Source organism: Octopus bimaculoides, chromosome 6 (assembly GCF_001194135.2).
Source record: "Octopus bimaculoides isolate UCB-OBI-ISO-001 chromosome 6, ASM119413v2, whole genome shotgun sequence".
NCBI lineage: Eukaryota > Metazoa > Mollusca > Cephalopoda > Octopoda > Octopodidae > Octopus > Octopus bimaculoides.
In genome coordinates this window covers 93,297,765-93,312,690 of record NC_068986.1, presented here as the reverse complement: position 1 = coordinate 93,312,690, position 14,926 = coordinate 93,297,765, and the positions used below count along the sequence as shown (strand labels likewise).

At 35.1% G+C, this 14,926-nt stretch overlaps 1 protein-coding gene across 6 annotated transcripts in view; it reads right to left on the bottom strand.

Annotated features, from left to right (window-relative positions):
* LOC106876343 (uncharacterized) overlaps nt 1-14,926 on the bottom strand; it is a 394,374-nt gene that overhangs the window by 21,066 nt on the left and 358,382 nt on the right. The gene's annotated exons all lie outside the window — the stretch shown is intronic.

The following is a 14,926-nucleotide window of genomic DNA, read 5'->3' as shown; positions in this document are numbered from 1 at the left end:
TTACCACTTCATACTAAAAATATCTGCCTATGGATATAATTATAGATTACCTTATTTTTTCTGTCTCCGATGAAGGGAAGTACTGGATCTTCCCAGAAACAGCTGTAAGACTCTATCCATAAAATACTTCAACCTTACCTTTGCTCTCTTTATCTTTTTGTTTTTATATATTTACATATACACACGCTAATACACGACTTATAATACCCAATCCTGTTCATACAACGACTGGGGCAAACTAATCGGTATACAGCACTTACTCGGTATTACCTGTATCCTCCTGGGTTTGGTTAAATCCAATACCCTCCTCAACCTTATATATATATATATATATACAACAGGTTTCTTTAAGTTTGCATCTAGCAAATACATTCACAAGGCTTTGGTCAGTCTAGTGATACCTGGAAGAAACTAGCCCAAGGTGCCATGCAGTGGGACTGAATACAAAACCACTTGGTTGGAAAGTAAACTTATATGTCAACTTCTTAACCATATAACCATAAAAGAATTAGCTACGTAGAGTAATAAAAAGTAAAAGATTGAAATTCATTCAAGAAATTCTTTAAATAATTTCTTTGTATCTGTGGATAGATGATTTAGTGTTTAAGAAATAGAAGTGGAATAACTAATTTCTGTAGAGATATTTTTAAGAGATATTTAATGGGAAATGAACATGATTGAATGAATGCCATAAATTATTTAGTGTTTAGGTGAAAAACTAGAAGTGGTGAGGCTTAGTAGATGTCAAAAATGGGACAGAGAGAGAATGTAGGTTAGTTGCATCGTTAATGAATGGATTATAAAGAATGAAGTAAATAAATACATAAATGAATAAATATCTGATCTGATCTGATATCTATTTTGGTCTTACCTATGCTGGTGATTGATTGATTTTGTGAAACTGAGCACCTTAATTAATAATGACTCTGTGATAGATGAATCATGTTCTTTAATGTCAAAGTGTAGAAATATAATTTTGGGCATCATCATTGTCATCATAATCGTTGTTGTTGTCATCATCATCACTGTGAATATCATTGTTTTAACGTCCGTTTTTCCATGCTTGCATGGGTCAGACAGAATTTGTTGAAGCAGGTTTTCTATGGCCAGATGCCTTTCCTGTGGTCAACCTTCACTTAGTTCCAAGTAAGATAATATTTCTTCATGACCAGACATGTTTTAATGGAATACTGGAAACAAAGCACACCACTTGCATGATGGTGGCACTTGCTCACAACTATCATGTAATGTCAAGGTAAGGAGACAACAACACACGCACACACACAGAGTTGACATCATAAGAATTCTGAAACTTTTCAACCGCAAGTTCAACCATTAAAAACGATTTATTTCATGTTCTTTCAAAGTTTCTAAATCCCTATGACATCAACAATATACAACCCTCATTGGTAAGAATAAAAATTTTAAACAGGAAAGGGGAACTAGAAGGACTGTTTTGATCCAATGTTAGAATACCTGTCATGCTTACAGAAGATGTGGGTTTGAGTTCCATGGCAGCCTTTGACCTTTTTTTTTTAATCCAAAAGGGTATTTTTAACCCAATATCTACATGCTATTATTTGTAGCCTTTCTACTTTAAGCTTAAGCATTAAAAATGTATTATATATATATATTTATGTATATGACAGGCTTCATTCAGTTTCTGTCTACCAAATCCACTCACAAAACTTTGGTCTACCTGGGGCTATAGTAGAAGACACTTGCCTTAGGTGCCACACAGTAGAACTGAACCTGGAACCATGTAGTTGGAAAGAAAACTTTTTCACTTCACAGTCACACCCACATCTATTCCGTGTTTATTTGAGATCATTTTAAAGTATTCTACTACTTACATTTTGGATGTCCCTACATGAAAATAAAGCTGATGCCAACTCCTTGTTTAAAGGAATAATTTTATCTAATAAATTTTTATTATTTACACCTATGTCAGGGAAATAAAATATACAGACCAATATAAAATGCTGTGTCTTGTAGCTATATTCCTCCTTATATGGGAAAAGGGTCAATAACTGGATAAGAATAAATTGAATTTAAATATGAATGTATGAAGAAGAATTGAAGAAACCATTAACTTCAGCTAATGCGGGGTAATATAAGCTATTTTTGGAACCAACAAAAGCTAGAAAAATACTATTCTCTAACTGAAGGAAAATAGTGATAAAATATGATTAACAGAAATTTTGTAGGCTTATGAATTGTCAAGATATGAAAGAAGTGGATGGTAAAAGGATATACAATACAGATGACTAAATTTAATTATGCAATTTTGGGTTCATGGGAAAATAGAACACAATACATAGAGTATGTTTATTTTTAATAAACACAAAGATACAGGGGCTCCAGAGGTTAAAGTTTCGTGTCAATGTAATTATCAAACCTGTTCAGTGTATTGGCATGAAAATCTAAGTCCTTCAGAAACAGTAACTTCCTTAGCAAATATATACATGCATGTATGTAAGGTGGATGGGTGAGAAAGAGAAAGAATACAAGTAGATGCATTTGTTTTTGCCTGCCACCAGCTTTTGTGATGGTTTTTTTCACAAATTTATGGAACTAAATTTTTACAGAATAAGTTTTCTCCATTCTAGCCTTTCTCTCTTCGGTGTTAGGCTGCAGGCAAAATGTTGATTTGGTTGATTGCATTCCTCTGGGAATTGCCTTCAGGAGAGAATATTCAAGGTAATCATTATCATCGTTTTATGAAACAAATAATCCTTTTCACTGAAGGAACAAGGCCTGAAATTTGGAGGGAGGAGACTAGTTGATTACATCAACCATAGTGTTATCAACCTTGAAAGGGTGAAGGGCAAAGTTGACCTCAGCGGAATCTGAACTCAGAATCTGAACAACAGCTGAAATACTAAGCATTTTACCTAGCATGCTAATGATTCTGCCAGCTCACCACCTTAATTTTTATGAAACAAATAATGAATGATGCTAAATGATGGATCAAACCTGTTTTCTCTCTGCATGATTTCGACTGGTCCATTTGTCATACTTTAGTAAGAAGAAGCAAATTTATTCCTTGTTCGGTTGTCACAATAGTTAAAATCAAGCTCATATTTAGTCTATTCCATTTTTCTTTTCCAAATTAATAATACACACATCAAAAATCTAGTTTGCTTGTATACTTTGTGGTCATTAGAACCAAGGTGCTCAAAACAAGACAAAAATGGTCAAAATAACACGAATTCTTTTCACGCACAGACTTCTTGTTTGCATTATAAAGGAACAGATCAAGCTTGAAAATATTGGTTATATACCAGGCACCTTAATGTACACTTTACAAACATATAGATATACATCAGAAGATCAGAAAACTGCACCATTCCCCAATGTCAGCTTTGTGCACACACATACGAAGGGAGAGGAGATGATGTTAGCAGTGTGATATTAGGAAAGGTAAATCAAAGATGTGAGAAGAATTGATGGGGACCAATCTTTGGATAGTGGATCACATGAAAGATCTGGCACGGAGAGGCAGCTGTATTAGCACAAAATCACACAATCCACCTCATTTTGAAACAACTAATGAAAAATGACAACATAAGAATCTGAGGCAAATAATGTAGGGAAAATGAAAGGAAAACAAATAATCAGAAGATTATTGAGGAAGTTTTATGAGAATACAGAGCACTTACTAAACTATATGTGCTTGATAAATGATGGTCAAAACCGTTAACAAAACGAGAATGAGCTTCACCCCATCGCGACCCACTTTTCGCTAATTGCATTTGAATTTAGAATGTAAAAGATCATAATCAGTTATGGACAAAGTATCTGATATGTTGCTCTACAGAACTGCTATTCCAATGTTCTTAATCTTTTAATAGTTAAAGCAGCCATTTCCAGCCCAAACATTCTACCTACTTTATGTTCAAACTAGCCAGATCTGGCCTCTCATACCTATCCTACAATGTCATTCTAAAAGTAAACAATCACATCAAAATCCCAAAGCTATGAGCTAAGTGATCATTGATTCAAAACAATGTGAATAAATATTCTCTTTCTCCCTTTTCTGTTTTACTTGTTTCAGTCATTTGACTGCGACCATGCTGGAGCACCGCCTTCAGTCAAGCAAATCAACCCCGGGACTTTTGGAGGCCTAGTACTTATTCTATCGGTCTCTTTTGCCGAACTGCTAATTTACAGGGACGTAAACACACCACCATCTGTTGTCAAGCGATGTTGGGGGAACAAACACAGACACACAAACATATACACACACATAATATATATACATATATATGATGGGCTTCTTTCAGTTTCCGTTTACCAAATCCACTCATAAGGCTTTGGTCGGCCCGAGATTATAGTAGAAGACACCTGCCCAATGTGCCACGCAGTAGGAATGAACCCGGAACCATGTAGTTGGTAAGCAGGCTACTAACCACACAGCCACTCCTGCGCCTATATATGTATAACATTTTACAAGGTAATTTGTATGGTAAGGGGTTCAACTTGTAATCCTCTTGCTTCATGCTGTTACCACTTGAAGTAGATCACTGACCCCTTTAAACTCATTCCACTTCCTTTCCATTGTCTCCTTCTGTTATTTACTTCTCGCAAGAATCTTACACTTGATCATTAACTCCTTGGATACCAACTCACCTGAGAACGCTCTTGGTTCTATGATGCAAATTTCCAGTTTTAAAATGATACAAATTAAAATCTTCCATTTAAGTTTCATGGTAATTTATGTACCAGACACCAGATTAATAATGACAAAGTGATTTTACTAAATTCTTCATTATATTCCAAATAATTTGAAACAAAGACAGTATATTTCAACCGAAATATGGTAACAAAAGGGTTAATGGTAACGATCAGTCTTTGGCTGTTGTAGCTTCAAAAGTTCACCTGGGGAAAATGCTTGAAAGGATCAGTATGACTGCATATAAGACTAACTGGGAATGGAAGATGATTGAAGATTGGGGTTGGGAACGGGTGAGAGCTACTCCGAGAAGATGTAACTGTAAGAGGGTATAAAAAGGAAGAAAGAAAAAAAGTGGAGACTGAGGTTGCTCTTTGTTGTTAGAGGCTGAAAGGTGGGGGAGAGATATGGAGTGAAGGGCAAGGACATGGATGTTGGAATAGAAAGGAAAGAAGTGAAATACCAAAAAGAAAATAAATTGCAAAAATAAAAAAAAACACTTTCACCCACCCCACCACCAAAAAATAAGTCAATGAAAATAACTCCTTCTTCATCAACACATCCTATTCCACCCATCAATGTTGCTTCTACCACCCCCACAATAAATAAATAATTAAATAAATAAATAAAAAGATAAAATAAATAAACAACACAAGTAAAGGTCGGGTCTTTTGCTGAGTTTGAGTGGTTGGTCAAGAAACATTTGTAATTAGTGAAAATATTGTATTCCGTATTTCACCCTTTGATGTTGTTCTCAGTGTCTTGGTCCCTAATGACCAATAAAAGAAACCACCATCATTATCATTATTCAGGTAGTGAGCTGGCAGAGCTGTTAACACGCTAGGCAAAATGCTTTGTGACATTTCATCCATCTTTACATTCCGGGTTCAAATTCCACCAGGGTCATCTTTGCCTTTTATCTTTTCGGAGTCAATAAATTAAGTACCAGTTGAGCAATGGCACCGATGTAATTGACTTGCTCCCTCCCCCGAAATTGCTGGACTTGTGCCAAAATAAAATTTTGAAACCATTGTTATTATTATTTCATTTACACACCATAAAAAAATTCCTAATATTGGGCTACAACAACTTTAGATGCCAAGAACACTCCTAAGTATCCTAGCTGTCCCTAATAATACTGTTTTCTGAAGCTAATATATTTATTATTTATTTTTCTACTTTCTATTGTATATCCTCTGTTATATCCTTTAATATGGTAGTAACACCCCTTGATCAATGTTAGCCCTACATTTTTGTAATCTTTGTTTGTTGTGTTTTTTTATTTGTGTGTTGTAACTCGTCCTTCGATATTTTCCTCCATATCTTGGGCCCATGTGGCCAATAAAAGAAATTATTATTATTATTATTATTATTATTATTATTATTATAAATATTATCATTATGTGATGAAAACTCACAGCTTATTTTTCTGGGTATGATGGGAAGTGTCATCTGTCCACAGCCAGCAGACTAAGGTAACACTTGTTTATTGGTCATGCTTCAATTATCCTGCAAAGAATTCTGGCAGTTCCAAGCAATGCTGATTTTTGTAGGTGTTCTACCTTTACATTTGTACCAATCTTTTTTATCCGTGTTGGTAGTTGAGTATTGATACTTCCAGGTGTGTCAATTACTATTGGTATCATGTCTACTCACCTCATTGACCACAACCTTCGTATTTCTCACTTCAAATCATCATAGTTATTTATTTAATTATTATTATTATTATTACAAAACTACACCAAAAAGTCTAGAGTAACATTTTAGAACAGAAAATTTTTAATACCTACACAAATGCTGACCCTCAACTAAGCAGTAATAAGACCAACATTAAAGGTCTACTCACATCCATGGAATTGTGCTGCTACTAAATACACTAACATCCCTGACCAATGATACTCAAACTAAATAATACCAGCACATTGCACAATACTGGTCAAAGTTATTTCAGACTCAGTTGTTTTCAAAACAGGTACAAGGCAGCCAGAAATTTAGGGGAAGTGTTTGGTCAATTAATTTGATCCAGTACTTGACTGGTATTTGATTTTATCAACCCAGGAAGAATGAAAGGCAAACTAGGCGAACTAGGTGAGATTTGAACTCAGAACATAAAGAGTTGGAACAAATACAAGGCACTTGTCAGACACTCTAAGAATTCCTCAGCTTTATTAATGAGAAGACAGAATACAATTTGCTTCCATATAATTCTTCTTTTGCTGTCATGATTTTGGACAAGTTTAAAAAGTAAAAGAAAAAAAAAATATCTAAATTACATTAAAAATGATAATTTGTCTGTCCCCTGTTCAGTCCTCACAGCATTGACTTCATGGGTAAAACTGTCCTAGGCCACACTGGAAATTAAGTCATTCTAATAATTAGCCAAAATTCATGCACCGACACACTACAGCCATTAAACAAACAGATAATCTGCATCTTCTGTCTACTACACCTACAACAGACTCTGTTACTTCTGATCTTTAGCACTCAGATCTGCTCACTCCTACCCAGCTATCTTCTTCTTCCTCCTCCTCCTCCTCCTGTTATCACTGCTTTAATTTGTCTCACCATCCAAGCCTCACATTAAACATTTCGTCTCCAGAACAGTAATCTCCCAGGATTTCTTCTCTATCAAATGTTATCTCCATGGACGTTGGCCAACAGGTGTCCAAACTGAAGATTAGCTTTATTAATCCCACTAGTATTGGAGGAGTCACAAATGCCATGGGCTCTGCTCCTAATATTTTCAGTAAGTTAGTTTGAAAACAGACATATAAAGAGATAAATGCATAAATGGGTTGAAATGTATATAGTTAGATTGCACACACACACATACACACATTTAGAAAGAGAGAGAGAGAGAGAGAGAGAGAAAGAAATAATATATAAGTAGAAAGATAAATAGATATACAGATAGCTATATATATATACATATATATATACACACACACACACACACAAAGTCACACAAACACACACATATATTTACGCATACATATACAGAGAGAAACTGAAATATATATGTGGCAGAGACAGAGTAAATAGCAAAGCTAATGAAGGAGAGACAGCTTAGATGAGAGATGCAGTTTGTGTTTGTGCCAGCATGTGAAACCATTGATCCCCTCTTCTTAATAAAGCAAGAAGTTCTAAGCCAAGAACAATTGTATATCTAACATTCGTTGACATGGAAAAAGCCTTTGATAGGGTACCATACTCTGTAGTCTGTTGGTCACTGAGAAACTATTGGTGGATGAATGGCTGGTGAGAGCTATGCAAGCCATGGACCACAAAATGAGAATTATCAATGAGTTCAGTGAAAAATTTAGCATGTGTGTAGATGTCTATCAGGGGGCAGTTCTTAGCTCCTTCTTCTTTATTATAGTTATGCAGTTCATAATAAAGGAGCTGAAGAATAGCTCTCCATGAGTGGTGGCTCTTGTCTGTTGATAACCTAGTTCTTCTCATAGCCAAATCAGTTGGAGAATTAGGGGTAAAGTTCTAAACATGGAAACAGGGTTTAGGATCAACAGACCGACAGATCAAGTTGGCATCATAGAAAACAAAACACTACTACCATCTGGGGACTGGCAACGTTTGACATGCAGAAAAAGAGAAGGTAGCAACTGTGCATTATATATGCAAACAATGGTTCAAAAATGTGCAATGAGATCGCAGGCAGGTGAACAAAGGGAAAGGATTTCATGTGCAACTGATATGCAGGAACAGTTAGCAGTAAGAGCCATTAAATAATGAAGTCTCTTGATTGCTCAGAAGATTCATTAGAACTACGAGATAGTTTCTGTTTCTTTTTTATATTTTTTTCTAGGTGATCTAATCAGCAGCAAAGCATGGTGACCAGAGTAAGAATGGAATGGAAAAAATTCAGGAAGTTGTTATTACCTGTATTTGCAACAAGGGCTGTCTTCTCATTCGTAGGGAAGGGTATATTGTATGCTACGAGTTTATAAGGTTTGATATTGCATGGTAGTGAGATTATGAGCACTAAATGTGGAAAACTGCAAAGGCTTGAAAGAAATATTGCAAGCATGCTCCACTGGATAAGAAAATGTCAGTGTGCATCTACAACAAAGGGCAAGTGTTCTGAGAGATAAAACTAGGCATTAAAGATAACAGCCATAGTGTAAACGTTGGAAGAGTGTGATGGTATAAATAATGTGAATAATATGATGTGTATGAATAATGACTGTGTTGGTGGAAAAAGCATGTGGGAGAGGAAAAAACGAAGAGATGGGAAGTAAAGATGAGATGTGATCTTAATGATATTGGACCTCACAAGAGAGGTTGAGGGGGACACTGTGCTAAAACAGACAGGTCCCACACAATGAAGCATGGAAAAAGGGGACCTAAAAATTATGACGAAGATAATGATGGTGATGATGATAAATAGATATAAATATATTCATATATATATATAAAAAAATATATAAATATTTTAATATATTTATATATACATATATATAAACATTTTTACATATATACATATGTATATATATAGATATAAAAATATAAATATAGGACTAAAATAATTTCTGCAAAAATCAAAGCCGCTAAGGAAAAAAAAAAATCGCAAAAGAAAAAATAATTATATGAATCATTTTCTAAAGACTAAATTAGTTAGGTTAGTAGTGAATAATTAAATAATTGGCTAAAATTAATTGAAGCGCATCTCAGTGAGTAAATTAGTAACACATAAGTGAGGTGAAAATAGGTGTATAAAATATATGCAAGTAAAAAACAAAACCAAAAAGAAATCAATTATATATGTGCATATATAAAAACTGTGTTGCAATATTTGATAACTACTAATTTAAGTCCCTTAATTTGCCCAAGATTTTTGATGAAATTATTTGACAATTAATTAATTAATTAATTATAGTAAAGTAACGAAAGGGTTTGTAATGGTACAGCTCATAAGAGAAAGAGAAGAAATTTTTCTGGGAAATTCTTTTCTTATTTTTCCATATTTTAATCAAAGGAAGAGGTCAGGTGTTTAAACCTTTAAAAAGCCTCTTTACATTCCCTGCACATATAAGAGATATGCTCAGGAAAATCCTGAAGTCAAGCATTTTACTAAGAGACTTCAATGCTAGAGTTGGAGTAGATAAGTAAACATGGAGCTCCCCCAGGTATTTTGGTGTGGCAAAGTTGAATAACACTAGTCACATGCTCCTAGAATACAGTGAAAAATATAGTCTGTATATAGTCAGCACTCACTTTATCCACAAAGACGATCCTACAATGATATGAATGCATCCAAGGTCTACGGTTAGGTTCTTAACAGATCATGTTATCATTCCCAAGTGAGACATCTGTGATATCTGTAATACCAAGTCCTTTCATGGATCTGAGTGCTGAATGAAACATCATTTAATGCAAACAGATTTCTGGATAGTAATTAGGGTGAAAGAAATGAGAAGGCCAATTAAGATTTGTGGAAAGGAAAGAGTTATCTTTGAAGTAGAAACCTGGTCCATGCACTTGCAATAGAGTTCTGTAAAAGGTACCCAAAAAACTCAAAGGTCAAGTAGTGCTTAACTAGGTGACAGATTGATTACAACCCGTAAATGTCAGGTAACTTTGCTCAGTGAAATAAATTGAAGTCATGAGTTAACAAAGGGAGTATTTATGAGATTGATTCACCTACTACATACTATCATCTCCAAAATATATTAAGTAAAATAAAATAAAATATAATAAAATAGACACTATGGGGATAATGTAATCCTAGATACATTATGCCCAACAATAAATGAAAAATAAAAAGCTGAGATGGTCATAACTGGAACACCTTTGACCATAAGTCTGCTCAGTCAGAGCTGACTTGGGGCTGGACAACAACAGCAATCACAAAGAGAAGATGAGATTTGCGTGACACAATAAAGAGTGTGATTGAAACAGGCTGATCCATAGGGCTCCACTCAAGGGAGTTTGAGCTGAGGGCCATATGAATAGTATGCCAGGACACCATTGCATTGCTGTCTTTAAAGGTAAAACAGTAAAGTGGTAAGAGTCCTATTTTATGCCATTTCCTGTACAGAAAATAACTGTACAACTATCAGACTCACAGACTTAATAACATGGAATTCCTGAGACAATTTTACATTAAACAATATAAGTATTTATTTAAACAGTCTTTTCTTTTATTATTCTACTGGTTACTGCCATTGGAATGTGACCATGTTGGGGCATTACCTTCTAGAGTATAGTTAATTACACTAACGATAAAAATAAGTTCTAAAAACATAAGAAAGAATAATTTTGATTTCCTATTAATCAATTAAAGAATTTTGGCAATATTAGTAATTTCAGAGATGGGGGAGGTTCTAGGGCATCGAAGAGTTTTTATATATGACAGAATATATAATAATAATAATGGATTAGTAAAATTAAAGCAAAACAAAAAAAAAATCATAGTTTAAAACTTATTTTCTCCCTACACTGACCTTTTAAATAATGCTTTGACCACTGTAACTCTCACTATGTATGTATGTATGTATGTATGTATGTATGTATGCATGTAAGTATGCATGCATGTGTGTGTGTATGTATGTGTGCATGTGTGTCTGTATGTACGTGTGTTTTGGGTATGATTCCAAATTGCATCCGATAGTAGAGCACAGAATTGTTCTCAGGTCTACTCTAAACTGGAGCAGCAGCACCTCCTAGGGTCCCAACTATGGTTTAATTAGCATGCCACCAAAAGTGAAAGACCTCTACCCCACCTAACTGTTGTCCCAGAATCCTTCTAAGAGAGGGGCACTCTGACATAAAACAGGCTGTCTCCCATGATTACTGGTCATCTGACTTTGGTCTGTCACCAGATACTAATCATGGAAACTCAGACAGTGGTATCTGTGTTGTACAAGTGTTTATCACTACAATCTAACAACATAAAAATATTTCTTTAAGGTAACCTCATTTGCCATTCCATCTACCGAAAGTCCCATGGGATGGACATGTGGTGAAGCATGCTGACTTAACCAATTGAAAGGACACAATAAGTTAGGACTTTTGTCTGTCCCCTAGACTTGAAACTATGCAGATCTGCAGCAAGACGGAATAGTCCTCTAAGAGGTCGTGGATGGAAAGCTAGAAATGCCATTGACAACAAGGAAGCACAAAGAGATGACAATCCTCTGTGAAAATGGAACAATCACTGGGTATGCATGTGTGTATGCATGTGTGTGTGTGTAATTCTCATAAATTTCTGTGATGGAGAGCAGTGGAACACACAGACTTGATTAGCAGGAAGTGTACAATTAGAAACATGTGAAGTCAGCTTGGGATATTGCTTGGTTCTTTTCCAAACAATGGCAGTGGAATGATTCAGCAGTAGCAGCTCAACTGAGTGAGCAGACCTTTCCAAGGACTAGTACTGCTTACCAAAAAATTAGGAAGAACTCATAAAAGGGTTATCAAAACAAAGTATGCCTAATTCCAGAAGTGGTCAGCAATCCTGTGCTTAGCAGTTATCTTCTTCCATGATAACACTCAAGAAACTTAACTCTCCAAGAAGTGGTCCGACTTTTACACAAGTTGACGTCTACCATATATGTGTGTGTCTGTATCATCAATCACATGTTCCAAGAATTTTTTGAAGAATATGGTCTGTATATTGCCAGCACTCACTTTAGCCACAAAGGTTAACATGCAACAACATAGATAATTATTCACAAGCATGATACAACCATGATACCTGTAATGTCAAGTCTTATCATGGCTCAGAATGTTGGACAGTCCATTTATTCAAGCAATGCTTAAATTTATTTTTGATCTATAAGCTTGTCCTAAGAGATGTTAAATTTTTTACTAACACTTTCATCTACAGCAGCTTCAATGTCACAAGCAAGACCTTCCCAGCAAGTGTTCTGTATGAGTAATCACCAAGGTTGAGGTCTTGCAATGAACAAGTGCTAAATTCTGCCATTTATCTGACAGCCTACTGTAGCAGAATAAAACTGTGAATGCTGTGCTTTGCAGGCAAGAGTCTCTGAACCTCAACATCTTTTCATTAAACCAGCTTCTGTGACTGATTCAAATATGTCTCAATACTTCAGCAGCACCTTGGAAACTCTGGTCTTCAAATAATTCTTCCTATATTGCCCAACTTCCATCTGCATGGATGATTCTCAAGATCCTTCCTCTTAACTAGTCCTCATCTTTTTTTTCACTCTAATTGCCATCTGGAATTTTGCTAGCACACTCAGCTGTTCTGGCTTCTCAATTGGTGAAACAGCTCTATGGCTTCAGAGGGAAACTGATTTCTCCTGGGCCCTTGAAGCTCATGTTTGTTCCCAACATGGCATGGTCCCATCAGGCAGTCATAAGGTTAACAGAAATTGCTGTGTATTGTAATTGGGGGCAGACTTCTCTTCTTTACTCGTTTGAACCACGGGTCCTTTACAAGCATAATATAAAGGTCCTTGAGTGCTTTTATCAAAGATGTTTAAGACATTCTGAATTGGAGTTGGTCCTCATGAATTACAGTCAGAGATTTTGCAGAGAACCAAAGTCTTGAACACTGAATCAACATCAGTTACAATGAACCAGACATGTTATATAAATGAATGATCAGAGAAAACCAAAACAGATGCTGTATGAGGGGTTTGTATGATGCAGGTGCTCCCATTACAAACAAGGGCTGCAGATTGAGGAACGTGTGGAATCCTCTTTAAAAGAATTAAAATTAGTTGGGGGTCAATTAAGAAATAAATGAATTTTAGATTAGTTAAAATAGGTTTGTGATATATTTTAACTTTTGAAGACAGTTACCATGGAGAAAATACTCTCGCTTATGGTAAAAAATGCAAAAACACCATATCTGCCCAGCACTTCCACCTATTGGATTCTCATATATATATTTCTGGCTCTTTAATCTTCCTCAATGGGAAATATGGAAGAGAGATAACCCTGAGAAGATCCAAAGCAGTAGCTTTAACTAAAAAAAAAAAACAGTCAACATCAGTGACTGACTTGCACAAGTGAATGACTGCTTGGTTGCGATTAATATAACAGCATCAGCACCAAGCAGTGATTAAGAATAAACAAGCTTTAGATTAATTAAAATATGTTTGTGACATGTTTGGGAAATAAATGTTTTTGATCATCTTTAGTGGAGAGGACAAGTAAAGGATAGCATGACTGTTTTTGCTGACGTATGTACTCACCACTCGGAACTTCAATAAACTGCACAAAAACATATAAGCTACATAAATATATTTGTCTGCAATATTTGCCATCATGTATATATGTTCCCAAGGCTGGATTCACTAGTCACCAGGTCAAACAGAAGTTGATAACTGTATATTCATAATAAAAGATTGTGCAACTTGCTGTACATATGGAAAGGCTGATAAATCTATTGCTGGCTTTAAAGGACACAGTATTTTACATTGGAATAAATTTCTGCATACAGATGTATACATTTGTACTGTGTTAGGTTTTTTTCTTGAATAAGATCTGCCAACAAGACATAGGAATCCGGCAGGCTTAAAACTTAAATAACCCCTATTGAAAGAATGGTTATTCTAATAGTCAATGATGACCTTCCTTAGACATGAGTGGGTAGGCATCATATATGTATGTGTATGTGTGTGTACGTGAATACATATGTAAATATACATGTTATATTTATTTGTATTTTATATTTATATAATTGCTTCACAGAATGCACAGGGTTTCAAATATCCCCTGCATTCTTGCCTGCTAATTGGTGTGCTGGTATTATAAATGGAATAATTGGGCATTTGCTTTAAGAACTTCCAATATGCATAATCAGACATATATATATTTATTTATATAAGGGCATTGCTATACAATAATGCCTCACGCTATGAGGGACCTAAGGTCAGACTACCATAAAAAACACATTTTTACCGAACGCGAGGAAATGCAACTCTCAAAGCCAACCCCTTAAAAACAGACTGAATTATAGATCATGATTTCGTAGTTATTGTAGTATTATACAACCTCTACTCGTCAGTATAATATGGTCAAGAAAAATAGCAGTAAACAGAGAATCAACATACCAAACGAACATCGTGTTCGGTAAAAATATGTTTTTTATGGTAGTCTGACCTTAGAGTCCCTCATAGCATGAGGCATTATTGTATAGTAATGCCCTTATATAAATAAAAATATATATTTCGGGAATAAATGATGGATTTTTTTCCCTTATGAGGTTTTTTTCACGCTAGCTACTTGATAAATTCTTGTAAAAGAATTCATCCTATT